A 7,952-nucleotide genomic window follows, 5' to 3' on the forward strand; every position below is an offset into this window, starting at 1 on the left:
ATACAAGAGAAAACTTAATAATTCTACTGAAAAATTTTACCATTCACAATGAATAGTTGTTCCTTCTTTTTACTAGAGATTTTGTGTGTATATTTACATGCATATTTTTATGGGATAATTCAAAATATGAAGTTTTAAACTCTACATCCTTTTTTCTCTTCACATTGTATCATGAACATTTGCTAATGTTTGGTTTTCTTTTTTCCCCTATTTTATTTCCAACACATTTATTTTAATTTACTATATATATTTAAATTTTAGGAAGTCATTAAGTAGATGCCCTTTCTTCAGTAGGTCTAGTGTGATCTTCAGTTAGCATTTTCTGAGACCTTTCCCTTAGCTTATCCCGTATTATAAAATGTGCTCTTACGTAAACAGGTAAAGTAAACCCAGGAATCTTCGAATAAGACTTGGCTGACTGGCTTGAACACTATGAATGGCTGACACTTCATACTGGAAACAAATACTTACTCTTGGTATAAAAAAAGGGCCTTCACTCACACCACTGAAGTCACCAAATCTGCAGGACTTGACTATTCTGTCAGGGTCTTAAGATGCCTTCTCTTTCATGAAATATATTTTATACTTGTGTTGAAATATTCCTAATGCCACTTTTACATCAACCTCCAGAGTTTCAAATGGAATTTTTTATAAATTAAAGAAAGAGCATCTTTTGTGAAAGAATGTAGGTTCTCTTTTGTTGGCACACACTCAGCAAGTTTGTTACCCAAACCTCCATCATAGCAGAAGGCTCCAGTGATTACAGGAACCTCTGAGTGCTGACCAAACTGACCATGTATTCATCTTTGCGTGCCCTCTGGCAGCCTGCCATCATGGCATGAGAACACCAGGCCTTATTAACTTCCCCTGGCCCACGATCTCTGAAAGTAAGAAATGTAGTTTCACAGGACTTAGTCAAAGGCTTATACATGTCCCACAGCTGTCTGTTTCCAAGAGCCAGAATGGACTTCCTGTATACCACTCGCTTAAATGTATGGCAAAACTATAAGGAGTTGAAATGTTTTTACTCATTGTGAACTTGGTGCCAAGGTCAGTTTTCCCAATGTGTTAGCAATCTTCTTAGTTTGGGGAGAACGTGTTAACTGCCTGCTTTTCTCCATTGCACATTTCCATCAGTGGGTGATGGAATTTCCATCAGTTGGTGGGTGACAGTTGAGAAATCAGTAATGTTGTTATACATTCCAGCAAGCCTTTCCACTGGGGTGGCCTGCCAGACCCCAGTCCCCAGACCCTGGGAACCATCGCCTCTATCGTGGCCATAGAAACTTGCACCTACAGGTCCTCCACCATCTCCGCACCCACCAAACCTCCCGTACTTCAGTAGTCACCACCATCTACCCTATTGCCCTAATCAGAAACATAGGTGATTCACTCCGGACATGACTTTCTCCCTGTTGTCCAACACCAACAGTTTACCAAGGCCTCCAATGTCCACTGTCAGAGTGACTCTCATGAGATTCAGCTGCCCTCCAGCCATCTCCCCACCATGTTTCTCACTTGCGTTATTTCAGGTACCTCCTACCAGTTTCTTCTATGTCCAAGCCAACCATTGTATAGCCCATACTTCATGACGCTATAGTGTATTCTTTTTAGCACTGAAATAAAACTCTGTCATTCCAATGATCACAATAATTCATTGAAGATCAAATTCTGGGTTTTTTTTTTTTTAATGTGACATTGTTCTCATTTACTTCTTTAGCTTCAACTTGCCCTTAGGCAATGTCAAACAACCTGTTGTTCTGTGACTGCACACTGCTCTTTCATGAGTACTTAAATTTCTTGTTGGAAGCCTCCTGTAGGGACTGAGAACGGGGGCCCTGGAGGTACACTGCCTGGATTTCAATTCCAGCTGTGCCTGCTGTTGACCTTGGGCAATTCGCTAAACTTTTTTGTGCTTTACTTGCAAAATCAGGACAGTCAAAGTGCTTACTCATGGGATAATTATAAGGATAGAAAAAGATTACTTGTAAGGTGCCTGGAATAGTGACTGACACAAGAGCTGTGTGTCTGTTAAATAAAGGTTTTTCATTTTGCCTATTACATTGCTCAGCTTGCACAACCTCCCTGACTTACAAGATCCCTCCAGAAGTGTTTCCTCTGAACTAGACTGAGATGCCTGCCTCTACCCCTTTACCTTTGTCCTATCACTTTTCCAGTGTTGAATTGTCTACTTTTGTGACTCCCCAAACAGTGTCTGAGAGGAGAGGGTGTCTTTCCTTTTCCCGACGCCTGCACGTAGGACGGACTCTAAGCAATGCCCTCCTAGCTGTGGTCTGCCATTATCTGCTTTGTAGATGAACATTTTATGCCTGGAAGTTTTGATTAAAGTCTTTTTCGCCATTTGTTCTTCTTGAGTGCACTATGTTTTTGAGATCCTAATTAAATTAAAAAAATATTTGAAAGGCCAAGCCTCACAGTACAATAAATTACAAAGATGTAATCAGATTTTAAAAAGAGACTGAGTCAAAATCCACTTTTATCTGGCACTTTACCTTGTTGTTTTCATATAGAAAATAAGTAGCACATACCACATAATAAAGTAAAAATGTACAACCAAGCAGCCATATATACTGAGATCATTAAGTTGTAGCAATCAGAACTCAGCAGAATGAGAAAACATAAAAGAAAAAAAGAACGACATAGACACTACTTTAAAAGATGGCCGGGGCTCTTCGGGTTGCAGAGCTTGCATCTACAGGATAATTTAACAGTACCTAAAATCTGTAACAGGCTGTAATTTAGAAAATAAGCACATTACTTGAAGTATATTTTATTGATTATGCTATTACAGAAAATAAGCAAATTAAAAGGATGCAGTGTCCAGAGGTACAAAGAGTCAATAAATGGAATCACTGGGAAAGAACATTTGAGTTCAACAATTAAGTATTTTAGGAAGATGTAAGTTTTAACGCATTTAATGAGAACAAAGGCAATTACACAGAGATTTGAATGGAGGAGGGTAAAATAGCTAAGGGAGACGAGTAGCACACTCGAAGCCATGAAAGGGGAAATAGGGTAAACAAACTGAAGAGGAAAAGCCTTAGGAAGGACGTACAGCAATTGGAAAAATGAGAAAAAGAAATAAGTGAACACACTCCAAAGTCTTTCACCACACAAGTATTTAAGTAAAGACAAGTGAGGTAAAATCATTTTGTAAATAAAGATGTTATAAAAATATAGATATTTTAATAATGCCAGTAATGTTACTATAAAGTGTATAACAATAATAATACTAAATAATATTATAATAATAGTACTAAATAATAATATAATAATGATGAAGATGATGAAGACTACTATTATGTTAATAGGCTAGGGAAGCAAGATATAAAGACAAATATCGATGTTATCTAGATAGTGTTATTTATATACTTGAAAAACTGAACACCTGGAGATTTAACATTAACTATAACAATAAATATGCTATTTGCTTCCTGATAAAAAGAGCTTCATAGGCAGATAAACAATTTCCCAAGCCTTTTGTTCTCCAAGTCACTCTTACACATGAGAAATTTGATGAGTTAAGCGTAAGTGCATAAGACACATGTGGATTACATTTTCTTTCAAAATACACAAGGGTTTAAAAATTAAGGAGAAAAAATGTTTGACACAGTGCATTTTTGTGAAGGCAAAGCAAAAAACAATAGGGACCGTTTCGGATTGTATAATGACTTTCAACATTGTTCTGTTTGTCTACTAAATTAATCTACAAGTAAAAACTGCTTTTAACTTAAGCAGGAGAACTGAAGCAATCAAACCTGCACCAAAGTATGGATTTGTATGAATAATTCCTTAAGGGTTTTATTGAGTTTCTTTCTTTTTTTAAAAAAGAACCTCCTATTCGGGGGTTTGTTTGAACAAACAAACACCCACTGTGTGTGTCATACTCTGTGTCCATCCCATTATTTCTTCATGGCGCCTCTGGTTCACGTAGTAGAGGTTCACGTACTCCGGTTCTGAGTGTGTGTGAGAAAAATGTCCATCCTTCTTTAGAGGTAGGATAGATGTAATCAGCGCCTGTACTCTCTAATTAATTCAAAAGTATTCCTGAGTCATTTTTTAACACTTTGGACCCATGCTTTACTATAATCTCTGCTGATATATTTGCTGGAAGGACACTTTCTAAGATGCCATTGTGTTCCTGCAAATAGACCTGAATTGTTATCAAACTTGAATAGCTGGGTTATTTTGAGATTTCCTGGTGGTTAAGTAAAGCTGATGGAACTCATGCTATGACAGATGTCCATCCTGACATCTTGCAACAGCAAGTAAAAAGAATAAAAGAATGAGAATGCAAAAATTGGTGTTTTAATTTTTGTTGTTTGCTTCTGGCTAACTTCGTGCCTCTGGTCAAGCAGGCCAGTTCAGTGATTTTGGGTCATTGCTTTGTTCTTTAACCGCAACAATTGTAATGAGCATTTTGCTGTTCCTGAAAAGTTCCCAGTTACTGTGCATTACCATCTTCTCCTTTCCTTTTAGATCAACCAGGAAGTCCTGTCAATTATTTTTGTACCTTTTCTCAAAGTCATCCTTTCTTTTCTCTTCCCATTGCCAGTTTTGAAAAACAAGCCCTTATCTCTTGCCCCCTAAACTGCATTTTTAGAAAGGAAAAAAATCAGTCTCTTCTACTTCAAATCTGCCTCCATGGCCTGGTGACAGCAGCTTAATGTTTCTAAAGCGGATATATATATTTTTTACCACTGTTTTACTTAATATTTTTCAATGACACCCTATTGCTCGAAAGCTAAAATCTTAAACCAGAATACTAGAAAGCTGTATTTACTCAATAAATATTTGTTCAATTAATGAATTTATTTCTCTCACTTATAGCCCTCCAAAACCTACCTCCCCCAAACTACCTCGTCTACTTTTTGAAGCACCCAAACTCTCTTTGGCAGGCAAAATGACTCTCCATAGATGTCTATCCTCTAATCATTGGGGATTATTAATAAATTATACTGCATGGCAAAGACTTTGCAGATGTAGTTAAGGTTACAGACTTTTAAAAAGGGAGGGTAACCTGGATGAGTTTGTAAGTAGACTTTCCTCAAGGTGTCCTGATGAGAACCCAGTTAGCTAACATCTTTTCCTGAGCCTGAGGAAAAGGGTGAAATCCAGAGCAGAGAAACCCACCAAGTCAACAGCAACATATCTGTGCTGTTTTATGCTAAGATTTTGGTAATTTGCCACAGCAGCAATAGAAAACTAATACACTCTCTAGTGCCCTGGTGGTGGGAATTCAGAATGACACAACCACTCTAGAAAATAGTATGGAGTTTCCTCACAAAACTAAAAATGGAACTGCCTTTTGACCCAGCGATTCCACTTCTGGGAATACATCCAAAGAATCCCCAAACACCAATTCCAAAAAATATTTGCACCGCTGTGTTTAAAGCAGTGTTATTTATAATAGCCAAGATTTGGAAACAGCTTAAGTTCCCATCAGTAGATGAGTGGATAAAAAAGCTGTGGTATATTTATACAATGGAGTACTATGCAGTGGTAAAAAAAAGAAGAAGAAGAAGAAATTCTTACCTTTTGTGACAGCATAGATGGAACTGGAGACTATTAGGCTATTTGAAATAAGCCAATCCATGAAAGACAAATACCATATGATCTCATGTATAATGGTAATCTAAAGAACAAAATAAACTAACAGGCAAAGCAGAATCAGAGGCACAGAAACAAGGAGCAGACTGACAGCTGTAAGGGGGGGGAGGGTGGAACTGGTGGAAAGAAGGTGAAGGGGTTAGACAAGGAACATGTATGCCTCACCATGGACATGCAGGGAGTGACTGTGGGAAGAGGGGTGGGGAGAGGGCACACAGGGAGGAAAATTGTGACGATTGTAATAACATAAACAGCAAAAAAATAAAAGAAAAACTAACACACTCTCATATACGTTGTCCCTGTGACAAAATACACTTTCTACATCACGTCCTCACCCAACTCTGATTCCCACAAACATCTTTTTAAAAATTGTAATGGGTCCCTAAGAGCAAAATATTTTAATTAATTAAGTTTACTTTTCTTAAGTTTGAAAAAGAACATACTTAGGAAAACATCTTTGGTTTCACTGAAAAGAGCAACACACCATTTAGGTAACTTCCTACTATGTATGAGGTATTCTTGTTTGACTTAGGACTACAGGCACTTGTTTTTAAAAATACAGCACTTTACATCAGTGCTTAGCAAACCTAAATATGCGTGAACAGCACCTGGGAATTATGTTGAAATACAGATTTTGATTCAGTAGGTCTGAGATGGGACTGAAAATTCTATAATTTTAGTGAGCTTTCATTGCATTTTTTCATTTACTTGCTAGGTGACTTTGGGTAAAGCATTTTAGGAGTTAAACCTAGATTTTTTCATCTATGAAATGGATATTGTAAGTATAAATCAGATCATGGATAGAAAGAAAATGCTTCTTTTTGTGTCCTATGCCACATCCCCTCGGCCCATTCTAGTTCAAACTGCATTGTCATAGACACAGCTTATCACACTCATCACATTCCACATGAAACACCAGCAATATTCCTCTGCTCTTCTGTTATAGCAACTCAGGTAGTACCAGCAAAGCAGCCTATAAATACGGAGTTAATGCCCATGGACCAGTCCATCAATCAGTGGAGCTGAGGACTTGTTGATGAAGGTCCAAGGCTCTGGATCTCCATTCAGAGGTGCACTCAACAGAGTTCTTTAGAGAGAGTGAGGCCCATGGCTGGATTGAGTTCCAGTTGTTTTCAGGGGGGATAAGCATTTCCCCCCTTCTCTATTGTCACTTTATCTTTCTCTTCACTTCTGTTTCCAGGGATAACTTCCAAAGAAACTACCATTTCATAAGTCCTGTCCAAAGCTCTGCTTTTGGCATCACAGACACTTAGAGTCTCACCTGTTTGATAATGGAGAGGGAAAACAATGGCTGTGGAGTGACTCTCACACATGAACTGAGTGGGGACAATGGCGATCTTAAAGATTGTGCCATTACCTAACTTTTTTATTTGCATTGGAAACCTTAGAGAAGAAGAACGACAGCCTGAAGTCAGCCCCCTATCAACATGGGGAATACTAGACAAGTCAGAGGCCTCCATGGACATTATTAAGGACCTCTATTTTCTACAGTTGGGGGTAGGCTTTGCTAAAATTTGAGCGCAGGATTTAAAAGCAATGGTAGCAAAATGAAAAAGGAGATGGAAGCTTGGCTTCAGTGGATCTTCTATGTTAAAAGTATGGCAAACATAAAATATGTAGGAGCCTGAGATCTGGGATGGCAATCCTTGGTACATTGAGAAGACATGCGTTGATGAGGGAAAACTAGCATCCTTGAGAAGCTCAGTGTGGCTTTCCTCAGTAGCACAGAATTAACAGGAGGAGGTGGTGCCATGAGAGAGAGGCTCCTAGTGTTAATAAAAATGAAGTCGTCCTAGAATAGAAAAATCAGGTGGTGGCACCTAGCCATCCAAAACAAAGTAAATAGAACTACAATAAAGCACAACAATACAAGTGTGGCACAAAAGGAATCCTTCACCTACAGCAGGGGTGTCAAACTCATTTTCCCCCTGGGCCACATCAGCCTCAAGGTTGCTTTCAAAGGGCCAAATGTAACTTTATGACTGTATAAATGTAAATACTACTCCTTAAGCAGGGTCAAGGAGCTTTATATTCAGCCCTTTGAAGGCAACCTCAAGGCTGATGTGGCCCCCGGTGAAAATGAGTTTAACACCCTTGACCTACAGAGTTCTCTGATAATGGCTAGGAGACTATAGTATATCTAGAAGTCAAATAAATGAGTGTTGTTTGATATGTATAACCAGAAAAAAACTCAAGAGCTAATAGGCTAAGGCTAAAGCCTCCATAAACCTCTGCAATGAAAATTACTTACTATTCATCACACAGTTTCCAGATCTGGGTTAGCTTCAGACACAAGGGCC

General features: G+C 38.4%; 1 pseudogene; it reads right to left on the reverse strand.

Moving 5' to 3' along the window:
- Positions 1-268: 268 nt before the first annotated feature.
- On the reverse strand, positions 269-1,065 carry LOC112302571 (large ribosomal subunit protein mL39 pseudogene; annotated as a pseudogene).
- Positions 1,066-7,952: the final 6,887 nt, after the last annotated feature.

This window comes from Desmodus rotundus, chromosome 2 (assembly GCF_022682495.2).
Source record: "Desmodus rotundus isolate HL8 chromosome 2, HLdesRot8A.1, whole genome shotgun sequence".
Lineage (NCBI taxonomy): Eukaryota > Metazoa > Chordata > Mammalia > Chiroptera > Phyllostomidae > Desmodus > Desmodus rotundus.